Consider the following 18,688-nt stretch of genomic DNA (forward strand, 5'->3'; position numbering starts at 1 on the left):
TGTTTGTTTTTTCATCTTATAAGCATTATAACTGAGTGGGATTCTTGAAGAAGATAAGGCTATCATTGATACATGAATTGCCATTTTTTGATCTAGTAGTTCTTGACCTATAATAAATTATATTTTTATCGCTCAAAAGAAACCATTTTGTATTCCTATTGCCTACAGTAGGTATGGAAAGCTTTCTATGATTTGTTATAATTTGATATTCAGTGTCCAAAGGATGAATATATTTTGAACTTTGGTCCTTAATATTTGGTTTAAAGTATAAGGTATAGAAGTAAAAGAGAGGGTTGTAGTTAATGGATGCCTTAGCTCCCTTCTTTTACTTTAATAATTAACATCAAAATTTGGGAGGAGAAGACAAAATTCTATGCTGTGCTTTTGTTTTAGTTATTTTTAATGAATTCCCTTGGCACTTTCATCTGTGATGAAACAAATAAGTAGAAATAGCTGTCTTAGACAGGATTTTTCAAAACCAAAATCTTGAACAATTATCCCACATGCAACTCTGGATTACAGGCAGGGTTGTGGTGAGTTGGTTTGAATTTCTGCTTCCCATTCTGCTGACAATTTCTTATGTTGTTACAGCTCTTTCTTTCTCTACAATGTCTTTCATCATAGTGCCTATCCCCTCTGGCAGACTCAATAGCAACAAATCTGTAAAGAAGAAACTTCCATTTAGTTGGAACCATGTCAGGTGAATGGCAAGGGTTGTGACACATAAAGCATTTTAGTCTAGTAACAATGATGAATCCCATGAAATGTCCATATTTTATGTCAGTCTGAGGTTCTTAGGCTGTACGTCCTCAATTCTCTTTGAACTGCTATACTTAGTGGTGACGATTCCTCCAAATCCATCACTGAGCTGTTAGATCTCCCTTGTTTTTATGTGAGAAAAATTGTAGGTAATTGGGACAATGCTTATATTTGAATTTGATTATATAGAAAAAACATGCAAACTATTTTATAATGGTGCACTGGCAAAGAAAGTTTCTCTTTTTTTTTTCGGTCTGTTTCCAGTTTCATAGACATACACATAGCAAGCAAAATTGAGCTGACTCCTGAACTGAATTGAAGTATAGTTAAATATAGTTAATGGTAAAGCACATTATATGTTCAGGTAATGACTGTTGATTCCTAGTAACTGTATGGAAGAATAAATTTAAGAAACAGCTTCAGAGAAGACAAGAAGTGTAGGAAAATTTCAGATGGTTTGAGATCTGATGTTTTTGAATATTATTTTCTCTATTTAGAAGAAATTGTGTAGTAATAAGAAACATACTTTTTTTATAAATAGGGTGCTAATTTAAGAAGAGGATCGAGTTTTCTGACTAGAATGCAGTAAAACAAAAAATAGTGTCTCAGGAAGACTCCTACTTAATGTCTTAATGTCTTTCACTGATTAACTGCTTTTTCATACCCCCAATTGTGGATCCCATGGCTTTGTTCTTGGTCATCATCTCATTAGGCTATGCTTTTGGCCCTAGAAAGTTTAAAACATTAGCAACCTTAAAGTGATCAATTATAACATATAGCCCCTATATTTCTTTATAAACAGTTCTGATTTTTCCACAGAATACCAATTTTACATTTTAAGCTATCTGCTTCATCTAGATGTGAAACTGGCACTTGGAACTGAAAATATTTCAAACTGAATTTTTCGATTCTTCTTCAAAATATAACTTTCTCCCTCCTTTCCTATGCATGCTAATGGCTTCAGTTAGACAGGCTCAAAACTTGGAAATTTTAAAAACCTAGCTAGTTAATATTGAGAAAAGAAAATAGTGATTACAAAGAACATAAAAAGCTCCAAGAAGGGGTCTTTAAGCAGATTTGAAACTTGTTAAATGACTTAATAATGACAACATGTTACTATATTCTATTCATATTTATTAATTGTTCAATGTTTATCAAATATACCCAAACATGAATAAATCATTTTAAAAACCCAGAAAAACTAAAACAGAAAATCGAAACAATGGATTCCAGAGTCAGGATGTAAAAATGATCCTAACAACCTCTAGTGGTCCAAATTAAGGAGAATGAAATTTAATAGAAAACAATAAAGACTTTTTAAAAATCCAATTTCACAAGAAGATGTGGTTAGGTAGCAGTAACTAACAATATTTGAGAGTTTTTAGTGAAATGAAAGCTCAATAAGCATCAGCAATATATTATACTAGTAAAGAAAGTTCATGAACTCTTCCACTGTACTGGGGCATATAGTAGTCTCTGCTGCCGCTGCCACTGCCGCTAGAGCTGCCACAACCACTAGCACCACCACAACCGCTACTGACATGTTCCAGGGGTGGGAGAATGAGGGTGGCAAGCCAAGCTCCAGGATAATGAAACCCCCTGGAGGAGACTCAAGCCATCTCTTTAGAACTCCAAAAAGCCAAATAGACCAAATAGAATGGCATTTAATATCTTTGGAGCATCTGAGGAACCTCAGAATACACCCAAAATGTCAAATCCTCCAGGAGACAAAGGAAATGCTTTCTTTGAAGGGCCTACTCCTGTGCAGGCTCAATATTGTGAGAATGGGGGAGGCGGAGCCAAGATGGCAGAGGAGAGGCTGCGACTCCCACAAGCTCCAGATAAACTTGTCCTTTCACGCCCAAATAATGCAGTAAAAAAAACAAAACCCAGAACAGCCTAATGCACATAAGAACAGAGTGAGACTATTTCTCCGCAAAAGAGGGCAATTCTGATCACCTACTGATCAGGCTGAACAGCTCAGCGCGCAGTCCAGACCAAGCCAGGGACAGTGCTTCCAGCGCATGTCAGAGTCTTCAGCACCAGCAGCTTCTGAGGCTCTGATCACAGACTGGTGAGCGGGTTCAGCGGCAGCCTGGGGTGAAGTGGAGGTAGTATCTACTGGAGTTGGGGCAAAGCGCCCTGGGTCTGAACCAGTGGGCTGAATTGAGTGGTGGTGGCCGAGTGGGGGAGGGGCAAAAGCCCACCAAGCTTCTGACCATAGAGAATCAGAGTTCAATCAGACTTCTGTTTCCGGGTCAAAGAGAAAGCAGCCCTGTGATTACTCACAAGCCAGGCAGGCTGAGAAGAAGCCCAATCACCCCCTGGGCCACGCGGTAGCACCAACAGTGTGTTCTGGAAGCAGTGCTACACTTTAAGAAGGAGTAAAAAGCCAAGAAATAGTAAGCCAGGATGAGTAGGTAGAGAAAGCAGAAGACCATCGAAAACTTCTTTGGGGGAAAGGTAGACCACAATACATCCTCAGAAGAAGAAGATAATAACAGGGTCAAAGCTCCAACATCCAAAGCTTCCAAGAAAAATATGAACTGGTCTCAGGCCATGGAAGCTCTCAAAAGGGACTTTGAAGAGAAAGTAGGAGAGATAGAACGAAGATGTAGAGAAAGAGAGGAAGGAATGGAAAGAGAAATGAGAGCAATGCAGGAGAGTCATGAGAAAAATATCAACAGTTTGAAAAGCCAAATAGAAAAGGAGATTAAAAAACTGTCTGCTGAAAATAATTGCCTAAGAATTAGGATTGAATAAATGGAAGCTAGTGATTTTATGAGAAATCAAGACACAGTAAAGCAAATCCAATTGAATGAAAAAATAAAGGGCAATGTGAAATATCTCCTTGGAAAAACAGCTGACCTGGAAAATAAATCTAGGAGAGATAATTTGAAAATCATTGGACTACCTGAAAACCATGACCAAAACAAGAGCTTAGACACTATCCTCCAAGAGATTGTAAGGGAAAAGTGCCCTGATATTTTAGAAGCAGAAGCTAAAATAGAAATTGAAAGAATCCACTGATCACCTCCTGAAAGAGATCCCAAAAGGAAAACCTCCAGGAATATTATAGCCAAATTCCAGAACTCCCAGGTCAAGGAGAAAATATTGCAAGCAGCTAGAAAAAGGAATTCAAATACTGTGGAGCTCCAATAAGGATAAAGCAAGATCTAGCAGCTTCTACATTAAAGGACCAGAGGGCATGGAATATGATATTCCAGAGGGCAAAGGAACTGGGACTACAGGCAAAAATCACATACCCAGCAAAACTAAGCATCATCTTTCAGAGGAAAACATGGAATTTCAATGAGAAAGATTTTCAAGCATTTGTTATGAAAAGACCTGAACTGAATAGAAAATTTGACTTTCAAAAACAAGACCCTGGAGAAGCATATAAAGATAAACAGGAAAAAGACTTCATGAGGGATATTAAAAGATCAAACTGTTTATATTCCTACATGGGAAGATAAAAAGTCTCTGGGCATAGGTTTCCAACTGTTTTTCAGACATCTTTTTTTTCGGGGGTGAGGGGTTTAGGGCATGGGAAGCAATCAAGGTTAAGTGACTTGCCCAGGGACACACAGCTAGTAAGTGTCTGAAGCCATATTTGAACTCAGATCCTCCTAACTCTGGGCTGATGCTCTATCCACTTTGCCACGTAGCTGCCTTAGATGTCTTGAATTGGATGCCCAGTAGACATCTTAAATTCAGTATGTCCAAAACACAACCCACTGTCTTTTCCTCTAAACATTCCCCCCCACCCCACTCGATCTTTCCTATTACTGTAGAAGGCAACACCATCCTTCCCGTCCCTCAGGCTTGCAATCTAGGAGTCAGCCTGAATTCCTCAATATCTCACCCCCAAAATTCAGCCTCTTGCCAGGGCCTGCCAATTCCACTTTTGCAAAGCTATCTTCTGAATATTCCCTTTTCTTTACTCTGACACTGCCATCACTCTAGTATAGGCCCTCATCACCTCATGCCTGGATTATTGCAATAACCTGCTGGTGGGTCTGCCTGCATTAAATCTCTCCCCATTCCAATCCATTATCCATTCAGCCACTAAAGTTATTTTCTTAAAGCCCAGTTGTGATCATGTCACTTCTCTACTCAATAAACTCCAGTGGCTTCCTACTGCCTCCTGGAACAAATATAAAATGCTCCTTTTGGCTTTCAAAGCCCTTATTAACCTGGCTCTCTCCTACCTTTCCTTTTTTTTTTTTTTTTTTGGTGGGGCAATGGGGGTTAAGTGACTTGCCCAGGGTCACACAGCTAGCAAGTATCTGAGGCAGGATTTGAACTCAGGTCCTCCTGAATCCAGGGCTGCTGCTTTATCCACTGCGCCACCTGGCTGCCCCCTCTCCTACCTTTCCAATCTTCTTATACCTTTCTCCTTGATGGGTACTCTGATCCGGTGACATTGGCCTTCTGGCTGTCCCCCATGTATCAAAGGCTCTTACCCCTTTACCCTGACTACTGACCTCCCTGGATTCCTTTAAATTCCAACTAAAATCCCACCTTCTTCAGGAAACCTTCCCTAATACCTCTTAATTCCAACCCTTCCCCTCTCCTAAATATATGTCTTATTTATCCTGTAAAAAAAAATATTGTGTGAATGTCCCTGTTGGGAAGACCAGTGACATCTTTGGGTCTCCAGTCACCATTAGTGCACCCTTAGCTCACCCAAACAAGTCCAAGGATCATATTGTGTTATGTGAAGGTGAGGACACAAAATTGCAACTTAAAGCTACAGAGAATATACAATCTTCAAAAGAAACACATGATGAGAAATGTGATAAATGAAAGGAGGAACTAGGCAAGAAACTGAGTCTAAACTCAAGATTGTACATATATAACCTGCTTGTGGTGTTATGGAGAGGGTAGGAAATGGAGGGAGGAAGGGAGAAAAATTTGGAACTCTAAATCTTACGAAAATGAATGTTGAAAACCACCCTTACATTTAACTGGAAAAAAATAAATATTTGTTGAAAAGAAGGGTTTTCACCAGCCCTGGATTCAGGAGGACTTGAGTTCAAATCCAGCCTCAGACACTTGATACTTATCAACTGTGTGACCTAGGGCAAGTCACTTAACCCTCATTGCCCCATGCAAAGAGAAAAAAGAAAGAAAAAAGAAGGGTTTTGTGAGATGTGGCTGAAAACCAAACTGTTACTAAGTCTCATCAGGAGAGCCTAAACCCTAGATCAAAATTTATTTTAAAAACAAGATATTCTTAATTAATAAGCAAGCATTTATTAAGGGCTGAACACATATCAGGGGCTGTGCTAGCTGCTAAAAATGAAAAGAAAGGAAAAGCAAAAACAAAGCCCCTGCCTTCAACATGCAAGTATGCATATGCATGCTATATTCAGCATAAATGAGAGGTAAAGTTAGCATGGAGGTAATAGCAATTGGAGCAAGGAATGGGAAAAGTCTATTGAAGAGGGTGGGAATTGAACAGAGTCTTAAAGGAAGTTGGATTAGCCAGGAAGTGGAAGTAAAGAGAAAGAACTTTCCAGGAATGGGAGACAGCAGGTGAAAAGGCAATACATGGAGAGAGGGAGTTTTTTAGATAAGGACAGCAAGAAAGTCAATATCACTGCATAGTAGAGTACAGGAAGGGAAGTAAAGTAGAAGACCATATAGGTAGGGGACATGTTATGAAGAACTTTAAAAGCAGAGGACTTTGCTATCAGACGCTAGATATAGTAGGAAGTCACATAAATTTATTGGGTAATGGACTGACATGGTCAGACCTACATTTTGCAAAGATCATTTTGTTGTCTGAGTAGGAAAGTGATTGGAGAGGGGAAAGAAAGACTTGATACAGAGAGACCATCTACCATCTAGAAGGCCTGAGTTAATGAGGCTGTCCCCTAACCAAGTTGGCAGCTCTGTGAGTGGAGAGAAGTGGGCATAAATAAAAGTTATTGTGAAGGTAAACTGTAATTGGTGAACATATTAGAAAGAGAAATCCAAACATCCTGTGGCTAATAACAGAATGTCTAAGACAACATTCTAGTGTTCAGGGAACACTAGTTGGAATAATATATCTACTTGAGACCCTGCCAAAACTCCACCTAGAGGGACACAGTGATTTCATGATATATGAATAATTACATAAACTGAGGGAAGGTCATTAGTCTAGAGAGTGTTTCACACAAACAGAATATTTTATGGGAAAAAATTAATCTTCTGAGAACTACATATGACTTTAGGGAAGGTATTCCATGAGAGCAGAATAGCATGTTGGGTAGTGAGATGACTTAAAAGACAGAAAGATATGGATTCAAGTTATGAACCTATTGTGTATGGGACTTAGGACAAGTCACTTAAATGATCAGGGCTCTAGTAAGGTCAGTTGCAGCTCTATAATAATAGCAGTTATCTACTTGAAATGGTAAAAGAGGTTGTTTATCTGGAATTCTCTGTAACAGTGAAATCATAAGTATAGTATTTTCCTTTAAGAGGCCAGGGGATATTATGGGGGGAATTAAGAATATTATAATTTGACTGTTGCCAAACAACAAACATTTGTTGTTTTTATTTTCCATTCTCTTTTAAAATAAAACTTACTTTGTTACACTAAATTCCGAGTGTTTGTGGATTAGGAAGTTGAACTAGGAATTTAGTGTCAAATGTTTCTGAGGTTCCTGGGAACAGCACTTTATTAGACCAAGGACCTAAAAGTTTTAGTAGGCTGCAAGTTCTAAATGAATTAATTGTGTCATGTGGTTGCCAAAATTTTTAATGTTATATTAGAGCACATTAATAAAAATATGCATTCCATATAAAGAGACAGTCTTTCTGTAATGTCAGACTGGTCAGAATCCATCTGACACAAAGTATTGATCTTTCAGTGTCAAATTTTTATAAGAGATTTTGATAAATTGCAGTGTATCTAGTGGAAGATGAATAGGATGGTGAAGTTCAGAAACATGCTGCATGAGGAAGAAAAAAATAATTGCAATTGGTTAAGATAGAAAAGAGAAGATTGAGGAGTTATAGGGTAGCTGCCTTCAAATATTGAGACACTGTATAACAGATTACAGCTCAATATCAATGAGGAAGAATTAAGTAACAAACACTTCCCCAAAAGAATACCCTCCCTCTTGTGGTTATGTCATTCCCATCCAGTTAGGTGTACAATCAGAGGCTGGTAGCACTAGCCAGAGATGATGCAGAGCAGGTATGTGAAGCAGGGAGGAGATTCACAAGAAGATTACAAGATTCTTGGAATTCTAAGATTGCATATATCTTTGCAGAGAGTTAAACTTTCAACTATGTGGAGGAAAATTTGAACTCTAAAAGCCAAACAGTTTTGAACTCTTGAAAAGGCTGTAGCTTGTTTCCAAGTTAATTCGTTATAACTTCAAAAGTTCAAAGCTATACTGTTTTGATAGCAACTAAGCTGCAGTCTTTTGTTTTCATGGGAAAAATACATTTCTTTTGAAATGATATTAATATACTGTTTTAAAAAACTGTCAGTTAAAATAATTGCAATGGAAGCTAAGAATAAAAAAAGCAATTAAATTGTGACCTTTGATAAAAGAAAATGTATTGGCTCTTATTATGATATGAAAGCAAAATATGCCAGTTTAGAGTAATGCTGGGAACCTCTTTTGCCCCCATATTATTTTTATTTGAAAGTATACTCTTTGGAATTATCAAGGAAAATACTGAATATCCTTTACATTTTTTTTCCATTTTCCCACTCCCTCCTTATTTCCACCCCTCCCCCCAAAAGTAGGTTTCATCTTATGGCACATCTATTTCTCCAGGCTGGTTTGGTTATGTAATGTTTAGATGACAGTATATGGAGTCAATACCTTTTAACCATCAAGGGCTTTGATATTCATGCTTGTTATGCTTGGGAATTCACAAATATATATATATATATATATATATATATATATATATATATATATATATATATATATATATATATATATATATATACGTGCTTTCCATATACACACACATTAGCTTCCTTAAATGTTTTAAATAATTGATGCTAAAGAGAGAATGAATGATATCTTTTTGTTAGTTGGCTGGAATTAAAAAGTGACTGCACCTTGTTAAGATCACTATAAAACCAGGTACTTTAAGTTTTCAAAATTCAGTTTTATAATTTCAACTAAGGGAGATTAGAATATAGACTTGATCCAGTATTACAAGAGACTGATTAATAAACATAATATTAGCTTGTTAATTTACAGAAACAGCTATGCTTATTAAGATAAGCAGTACTAGACAGTTGCTCAAAAATACTTCCTCAGTACATTTAGAGACAGCATTAAAGCTAAGAAAGTTGTTTCAAAATTAATGTAAGGGGGGCAGCTAGATGGCACAGTGGATAGAGCACCGGCCCTGGATTCAGGAAAACCTGAGTTCAAATCTGACCTCAGACACTTACTAGCTGTGTCATCCTGGGCAAGTCACTTAACCCCAATTGCCTCACCAAAAAAAAAAAATAAATAATAATAATAATAATAATAATAATGTAAGGAAAATTGGTGTTTCTGAAGGATATTCCATTGGAAATAATTCTGTTAATTTGGTTAATTTCTTTTTTTGTGGGGCAATGAGTGACTTGCCCAGGGTCACATGGCTAGTAAGTGTCAGGTGTCTGAGGCTGGATTTGAACTCAGGTTCTTCTTAATTCAGGGCCAGTGCTTTATCCACAGCACCATCTAGCTGCTTCGTTAACTTCATTTCTTCAGGAATGTTTACATCCTGATAACTGCTACCAATAATGATCATATAAGTATAGATTTAGAGATAGATATAAGATACTTTGAAGGTCTTCTAATTCAAGGAGGAAAAGGAGAAAACAGACTCAGAGATATTAGGCATAAGATAATACCTTATGTCAGAAGAGTGATGGAAAATACTAAGATATTACATTATTATTCTTTGACTCTATACTTTATGTATCACTAGACTTTTTTATTTGCTATTCACATATTATAATTTCCTAGCAAACACCTTGCCATTCCTTAATTATATCTATTTGTCTTTCTAATGGTCTTTGAAAGACACTCTCAGTCCCTTGAAACAATTTAGGAAAACCCTAGTTACATGAGTAGTATATTTAAAATGGCTTACTTTTGTATGTCATAATTCTCTTCTGTTTTATTTCTTTTTAGAACAACCACAGAAACTAGCAAGTGAAAGATCATCTAGTAAGGGTCAGAGTAAAAGAGAATAGTGGTGGTGGTGGTGGTGGTGGAGGATGGTGGCAGTGGGAGATGGACAGTCTGCTCAGAGATTCTAAGATAGGTGTTTATCAATATGATTACAGCACTAGAGACAACTGTTCTTTTCCAAGGACAGATATAGGAAGGGTTCCTATTTGGGTACAGATTGAAAGATATGCCTTAAAGTTCCTTAGTTCCTTCCAAAGCTAAAATTATATGATTTGATGGTTCTATGATTATTTGCTTTGATTTCAGAAGGTAATAAATGTGATATCCCACCCCTAATCATTTTGGACATTTCTTGTTTCTTGATGTGATGTTAGCCACTTCTTGTGCACTGCCTAAAATCATGTATTTAACGCCAACATTTATTTTTTAAACTGGGCTTCCAGTTTGTTTATTTAGTTGGTTTTGTTATGCCTTTTTAATTTTCCTGTATTCGTTCAACAAGGAGCATGAGCATGATTATGAGATAGTAAAGTATTTTATACTCACCACTAAGAAATATTTATAGATACTTTCCACAAGTTGATGTCATTTCTTTCTAGCAGATATGTGTGTATATATTAATACATGTATGCATATATGTATGCATGTATATGTATATAGCCTATGTTACTTGATTTGTTACAGAAATCATATTTAACTTAATTGATGTTTTAATTTTATATTCAATAATATGACATGGATATTTTCTTTGGATCTTTTATTATTTTGAGCAATCTAGTTAGATCTGGTGGTTTTCCTTGGCAGATAATTTGTGGGAATGCTAACTTTGGAAATTTGCTCATGGGGAACCCCATGTTTGAAAATTTGGGGATCTAACCCGCTATCTTAAGAAAGAGAATTTCCTAAGAATCATTTTAACTTGTAGATTATTGATTATTTCTGTATGCAAATATGTGTATATGCATTGACACATATATATAAATGTGTGTATATGTATGTGTATACATATATGTATATATGCATGTATTTAAATATACATGTATACACACACACGTATATATATATATAAAATTTCTAATCTAATATCTCATTGTCTTATGTACACTGCTCTGGGTATATTCCTTTTTTTTTTTTTTTTTTGGTGAGGCAATTAGGGTTAAATGACTTGCCCAGGGTCACACAGCTGGTAAGTGTTAAGTGTCTGAGACCGGATTTGAACTCAGGTCCTCCTGAATCCAGGGCTGGTGCTCTATCCACTGCGCCACCTAGCTGCCCCTTTGGGTATATTCTTGAAGGCTTTTCCCACAATAATGCAAGCTCTATATAGTCCTAGCAAGCTGAAAGGATTTTTAATATAGGACCAGCAATAGACAATTTATCTGTTGTCTGGAAGCCAGTATAGTCAAATGCAGAATGTTCATCTCCAGTCTGGTCATACTGTGAAAATATTTTCTATCACATCAGTTTTCAAAGTTATGTTTGTCAAAGGGGTGTGATGTATTTTGGAGAACATAGAATTTACAACAATAAAATTCTATATTTTTGAAATATATGAATAACATGTGCATATATATACATATATTCATATACACATATTTTTATAATATTATTCAATAGCAAAACAGAGCTTAATAGTATATACTGAATGCAAGAAAATATAATCAATTATTTTGTCCATTTTAAAAGAACATATTTCTAAAATTAATAATGTGGTCTACAAGTAACAAGCATTTAGCAATTTTTTTAATTAAACTAATATACAATCTATATATGGAAACTTACTAAGTTAGACGAAAGCTTTTGCCAGAAGTATAAATGTGGCTCCTGAGTGACATTGAAATTCTCCACATCTACTAACTTCAGCACAAATGCTGATATGCAGCAAAAATTCTAGCTGAACTTTATATTTGCTATAAGGTCACCTAGGTTTCAATGATTAAAATTGCCCTGAGATGCTCTTCATATTAATCTTGGGATGAACATAGATTGAACAACCTCTGTTAAATTAAATGTAATTCAGGAAGGAACATCATTCTTAGGAGGTGATCTATTTAAATTGATTCAGACAAAATTTTCTTGCATTTTGTTTTTATCTATTTATTTCATATTTCCATTTAATTAACTGAATTCCATGAAAGGAAATTGACAAATATTTTCTAATTGAGACAATCTTCCTAAGCTAGTAAATAACTATTATAACATCTTTGAACCTCTCTAGGAGCTATTACTGAAATTCTTAATATGTTTTAGATAATCCTGTTCCCTCCTCCATCTAAAATATGCACAATATCTCTGTATTAATTTATAGGAGAAATGATTTCACCAAGGTTAAATAGTGACAAGCATAGGATTTGAGCTTGAGCAAAGTTTTAGGACGTATTATCTTTTCTAATGTAAACTTTCTTAAATGAATCAAGAACCTAGGGAATTATCATACAATTAAATATTTGTTTATTCTCTCAACCTCATTTCAACACTCATAGACTCACAGAATTTTAGATTTGGAAGAGATCTCTATGATCACCTAGTCTGAATATAACTCCCAAATGAGCTCCCACTATGACTAAGTTAAGCTCGATATTAAGAGGAAAAAGAAATCGTAGGAATTTACACTATCATAAATGTTAAATGATCTCTCTCAGGAGTCAGTGGGTTTCCTTTCATTGAAGAACTTCATGAAAAGCCTAGAAAATTATTTCCAAAAAGATAGCAGCAGCTAGGGATAGTATTTGCAATGTGAGGTAAGAATAGACTAGATGGGATGACTTAAAGCAAATTCAAGGCATTTTAAAATACAGTAAAAAACCTATACTATAAGAACTTCATGAGTACTTTCATAAAGGGTAGAAAGGGGCTGTCATTTGAGTCCACTTTCCTCTGGTCTCTATATGTGCTTATGCAAGAGGGTCACATACTTTTTGGGGAATATTATGTTTTGTGCTAATAATGACAACAGAGTAAATATGTACTTATAAAAATTAATTATATCTGGAGGAAGAAATTATAACCATGTGAGTAGTACATTGGTGAGGGAGAAGCTAGAAAAATTTTCAATGAAATATTTATTTAGAGTTGTTTTCCAGACATTGTGCTAACCACTGAGAATATAAATACAAGTAGAAAGGTCCTGTCCTTTAAGACCTTACATTCTAATTGGGGAACACAATACATGAAAGGGAACTAGAAAGGGTGGGGAAAAGGCAGATTGAAGAAGGCAACTGACAAGCTGGGATATTGCAGAAAATGTCTGAAAGAACATTCCTCAACATGAGGATGAAAGAAAGAATGACAACTTCTAACCCTCAGGTCTTACCTCTAAAACACTGAAGGTACAAGTAGCCACCTGTCCTCTGGAGCCTCAACCAATCAATGCAAGCAGGGGCTAGGTGAGGTAGTGTAAAGCCTATATCTGCTATATCAGACTTGTGAACATCTAGCCTTTTCATGAAGAGCTCCAATGAAGACTCAGTACCTTCTGAGGCAATCCATTCCATTTTCTGACTATTCTAAATGTTATAAGATTTGAGTTTTATGTTGTTGTTCTTATAGTTTTATTTTGTTTTGGTGACATTAAGGTTTAATTTACCTTTTTCTAATTTCCCCCTTTTGCTTCTAGTCCTCAAAACTATCATAAGTCTAGAGAGAAAATGACTCACTTTGGAAAAGATACATTAGGTAGACAAATGTTAAAACTCCACATATGAAAAAATTAAAAAAAATTAGAAAAAAGTTCCACATGTGATATAATATTTTTCAATCAACCAATAGAAAGCATTTGTTAGGTGCTGTGATTTCTTCCTTCCTTTTTTATTCCTTCCTTATTTCTTCCTTATTCATTTTTTCCTCTCTTTCTTCCTTCCTTCCTTCCTTTTCAGTGTAGAGAGATCACTGGATGTAAGTTGGCTATTATGTAATAATATCAGAATTTATAAGATTAAAGGATGAGAAAGAGGGGTGTACCTCATATGTAGAAGATTGGCTAATATGACCAAAAAAAAGAAAATAATTGTGGGAGGGGATGTGAGAAAATTGGGATACTCACTCATTGGGAGGGTAATTTGGAATAAAGTGCTATAAAACTGTGCATACACTGTGATTGAGCAAAACACTGTTAGGTCTGTATCCCAGGGGGCAGACCCAAGATGGCAGAGGAAAGGCAGTGACTTGCCTGAGCTCTCCCCAAGATGCCTCCAAATACCTTCAAATAATGTCATAAGACAATTCCTGGAGCAACAGAACCCACAAAAGCATGGTGTGAAATCATTTCCAGTCAAAGACAACTTAGAAGGCTGGCAGGAAAGATCTGTTCTACCAGGATGAGAGTGAAGCACAGCCCAGTGTCAGCCACATTAGCACAGCAACAACCCAATCAGAGACCCAGCCCCAGAAAACCAGGCTTGAGGAGTCTCTGAATCAGTTGTGGTAGCAGCTGCTTCTGGACCTAAGCTCAGAGATAGTGAGGGGGTTGAGTGGTTGGCCAGGGGGAAATTACAGGGGTCTTTGTTGATTTTTTGCCCGTGCTCACATCTGTGTCTCAAACCTAGGTGGTGTTTCCAGGTGGGGGAGGAGCACAAGTACACCAGAGTTTGCATTCACACTGGAGCAGCACCCTCTTCTGAGTTCCAGGGCAGAGAAGCGGGTCTACGGTTGTTTGCAGAACACAACACATGCCAGGAGAGTGGTGAAAACATCTTCCTTAAATCATACCAACTTGGAAGAACTAAGGACTCACAAATTCCTAGAAGGATTTCTCAAAATAATTGCTCAAACCCCCTGAAGCTTGGAACAGTGTGCCTTCCTCCCTGAAAGCCGTGCCCCACTTTAACAAAGAAATAAAGTCAAGAAATAGGGTGGCAAAACGAGCAAACAGAAAAAAAATGCTGACACTAAAAATTTCTATGGTGACAAGGAAGATCAAAATACATTCTCAGAAGAATATAACAAAGTCAAACCTCCTACATCCAAAAAATAGAAATTGGTCTAGGGCCACAGAAGGGCTCAAAAAGACACTGAAAATAAAGTAAGAGAGGTAGAGGGAAAAATGGAAAGAGAAATGAGAGTGATGAGAGAAAATCATGAAAAAAGTCAAATTGGTCAAATGGAAAAGGAGGTACAAAATCTCCCTGAAGAAAATAATTCTTAGGGGCAGCTAGGTGGTGCAGTGAATAAAGCACTGTCCTTGAATTCATGAGTACCTGAGTTCAAATCCAGTCTCAGACACTTGACACTAGCTATGTGTCTCTGGGCAAGTCACTTAACCCTCATTGCCCTAACAAAATAATAATAATAATAATAAAAATAATAATAATAATAATGCATTCCTTAAAAGTAGGATTGAACAAATGGAAGGTAATGACTTTATGAGAAATCAAGTAACAATGAAGCAAATTCAAAAGAATGAAAAAATAGAAGGCAATGTGAAATGTTTCCTTGGAAAAACAATTAATCTTGAAAATAGATTCAGGAGAGATAGTTTGAAAATTATTGAACTACCTGAGAACCATAATCAAAAAACAGTCTAGACATCAACTTCTAAGAAATTGTCAGGGAAAATTTCCCTGATTTTCTACAAGCAGAAGGCAAAATAGAAATTGAAAGAATCCACCAATCACCTCCTGAAAGAGATACCAAAATTAAAACTCCCAGGAATATTATAGCTAAATTCCAGAGCTCCCAGGGCAAGGAGAAAATATTGCAAGCAGCCAGAAAGAAATAATTCAAGTAATGGAGCTATAGTCAGAAAAATACAATATTTAGCAGGTCCTACATTAAAGGATCAGAAGGCTTATAATATGATTTTCTGGAGAGCAAAGGAACTGGGATTACAAACAAGATCACCTACCCAGCAAAACTGACTATAATCCCTCAGCAGGAAAAATGGGAATTCAATGAAAGAGATGATTTTTCAGGCATTCTTGATGGAAAAAAACCTGAGCTGAATAGAAAATTTGACTTTCAAATACAAGACCCTAGAAAATCATTAAAAAGTAAACAGGAAAAAAATAATGAGATATTAAAAGGTTAAACTGTTTACATTCCTACATGATAAGAAGATACTTGTAACTCCTAAAAACTGTCTTCATTATTAGGGCAGCTTGGTGGACTATATTTAGATAGTGGGCACAGGTGTGAGTTGAATATGAAGGGATGATATCTTTTTAAAAATAAAATTAAGGTGTGAGAGGAATGCAATGGGAGAAAGAGAAAGTTGGAATGGGGAAAAGTATCTCATATAAGAAAGCAAGAAAAAGCTTATGGAATGTTGAGGAATAAAGGGGAGGTGTAGGGGAGTGGATGAGTCTCACCCTCATCAGAATTGGCTCAAAAAGGGAATCACATACACACTCAATTGAGTATAGTTATCTATATTTTTATTTATTTTTATTTTTAATTTGTTTTGTGGGACGATGAGGGTTAAGTGACTTGCCCAGGGTCACACAGCTAGTAAATGTCAAATGTCTGAGGCCAAATTGGAACTCAGGTCTTTCTGAATCCAAGGCCAGTGCTTTATCCACTGTGCCACCTAATTGCCCCCAGTAATCTATTTTACTAATCTGCAGGAAAGTAGGAGGGGAAGGGGGATGGGGAAGTTGAAAAAATTGAGGGCAGATTGGGGGAGGGGGCAATCTGAAGCAAAACTCTTTTGAGGAGGGATAGGGTGAAAGAAGATAAGAAATACAGTAAATGCCATGGGGAGGGAATAAGATGGAGGGAAATACAGTTAGTGATAGCAATTATGAAAAAAATGAAGTAAGTTTGTCTGAGAGGCCTCAGTTCTGTCGGGAAAAATTTTAAGTCCGATGGAAGAACGAAAACAACAAAGTTTCCAGGCTGAAGCAAATAGGTTTATTGAGAGAGGGTTAGTCCCCCAACAAAGCCAATAGGTTTATTGAGAGGGTTTTAGCCTCCCAATAAATCCGGTCATTCAGGCATTGGGCCTGAAAGACCCAGAATTACAAAATACATGGGCTTATATACCCTTCCAAAGTTAGACTTGTACAGTATTATATCATTAATTGTGTTTTTAAAATTAAAACATATTCTTAGGAAATATGAGGAACTACCTAAATGACCATAAATGACAACATTATGATAACAATAGGGTGGGTCATTGTCAGGCCACTGGTCAGTAGCATGAACTCTTTATAGAAAAGTATGTCACTCGTGATTATTAAAATATAGTATTGCTGACTACTAGATCTTGTGATATTACCTAATGCTTGACACTGGAAAATTAGGAAATATGAGAAAAGACAACCTTTTGAACTTATGCAATCTATATTAAATAGAATAAATCACATTTTTTTAGTTAATATATTGATTATTATCTTAATCAAATCACTTATAACTATGGTGAATCTCTTATAACTAAGGGATGGGGAAAATCTCACTTACAGTTCTCAAACAGATAGAAATTTGAGTCCAATTTGTTAAAAGAAGAGCCATTCTCCAATTGATAGATGATCAAAAGATGTGAAGTTTTCAGATGAAATACTTAAAGCTACCTATAGTCATAAGAAAATCAAATACTCTAACTCACTATTGATTGGAGAGATTCAAGCTAAGACAATTCTGGGGTACTACCTCATACCTAGGGGACTGGATAATAGGACAGCAGAGGAAAACAACATGTTGTAGGAGATATGGGGATAATGTTACATTAATACACTCTTGGTAAAGTTGTAAACTGATTCAAACATTCTGTAGAGCAATTTAAAACTATGGCCAAAGGACTACAAAAACCATGCATAGTCTTTGACCTAGCAATACCACTACTAGGTTGGTATACAAAAAAGAGATTTCTTAAAAATGTTGAAATTGAGAAAATACCCAACAATTGGGGACTGGCTGAACAAACTGTGGCATATTATTTTGGAACAGTATTGTGCTATAAGAAATGAATTACAGCATGCTCTCAGAAAAACCTGGAAAGACTTATATGAGATGACACAAAGTGAAATGTACTCTATACAAAATAATAGCAATATTTTAAGATTATCTTCTATCAATGACAATTATTTTCAGCAATACAATGATCCAAGACAACTCTGAAGTACTTATGAAAAAATGCAGTCCATCTCCAGATAAAGAACTAATAGTATCTGAATACAGAATGAAGCATATGTTTTTTAAAAGTTCCTTTTTCTAAAGACTTTTTTGTCTGTTCTGTTTCACAACTTGACTAATGTAGTAATGTTTTGCATGAATACACATGTATAACTTATAATGAATTGTTTGAATTCTTAAGGGGTAATGAGGAGTGAGGGAGGAAGAGAATTTGGAACACAAAGTTTTAAAAATCAATGTTAAAATTTTTTTTTGCATACAATTTGAGAATAAATTAAATTCTAAATAAATGGGGGAAAGGAAGTGGCAAAACAAAAACAAAACAAAACAAAACAAAACAAAGTCTTCATCCCAAAGAGTTAAAAAGGGAAATAATATATAGGTACAGAAAGTTGAGGGGATACCCATAAATTGTGGAATGGCTGAATATACTGTGGTATAAGATTGTGATGGAATAGTACTTTGTTATAAGAAATGATGAGCATGAAGCTTTCAGAAAAACCTGGAAAGATGTAGATGAACTGATACAAAGTAAAGTGAGCAAAACCAGGAGGATATTATTGGCAGTAACAGCTGTATAGTAGAATGATCAACTGCAAATGACTTAGCTATACTGAGCTATATAATAATCTAAAAGAGTTCTAAATGACACATGATGAAAATGCTATTGTACCAGAAAAAGAACTGATGGAATATTAATGCAATTA

At 36.0% G+C, this 18,688-nt stretch overlaps 1 pseudogene; it reads left to right on the top strand.

The window, feature by feature from the left end:
* The first annotated feature begins 2,300 nt into the window (after positions 1-2,300).
* Positions 2,301-18,688, top strand: part of LOC122754631 — a 134,888-nt pseudogene continuing 118,500 nt past the window's right edge.

The sequence above is a fragment of the Dromiciops gliroides genome, chromosome 4 (genome assembly GCF_019393635.1).
Source record: "Dromiciops gliroides isolate mDroGli1 chromosome 4, mDroGli1.pri, whole genome shotgun sequence".
NCBI lineage: Eukaryota > Metazoa > Chordata > Mammalia > Microbiotheria > Microbiotheriidae > Dromiciops > Dromiciops gliroides.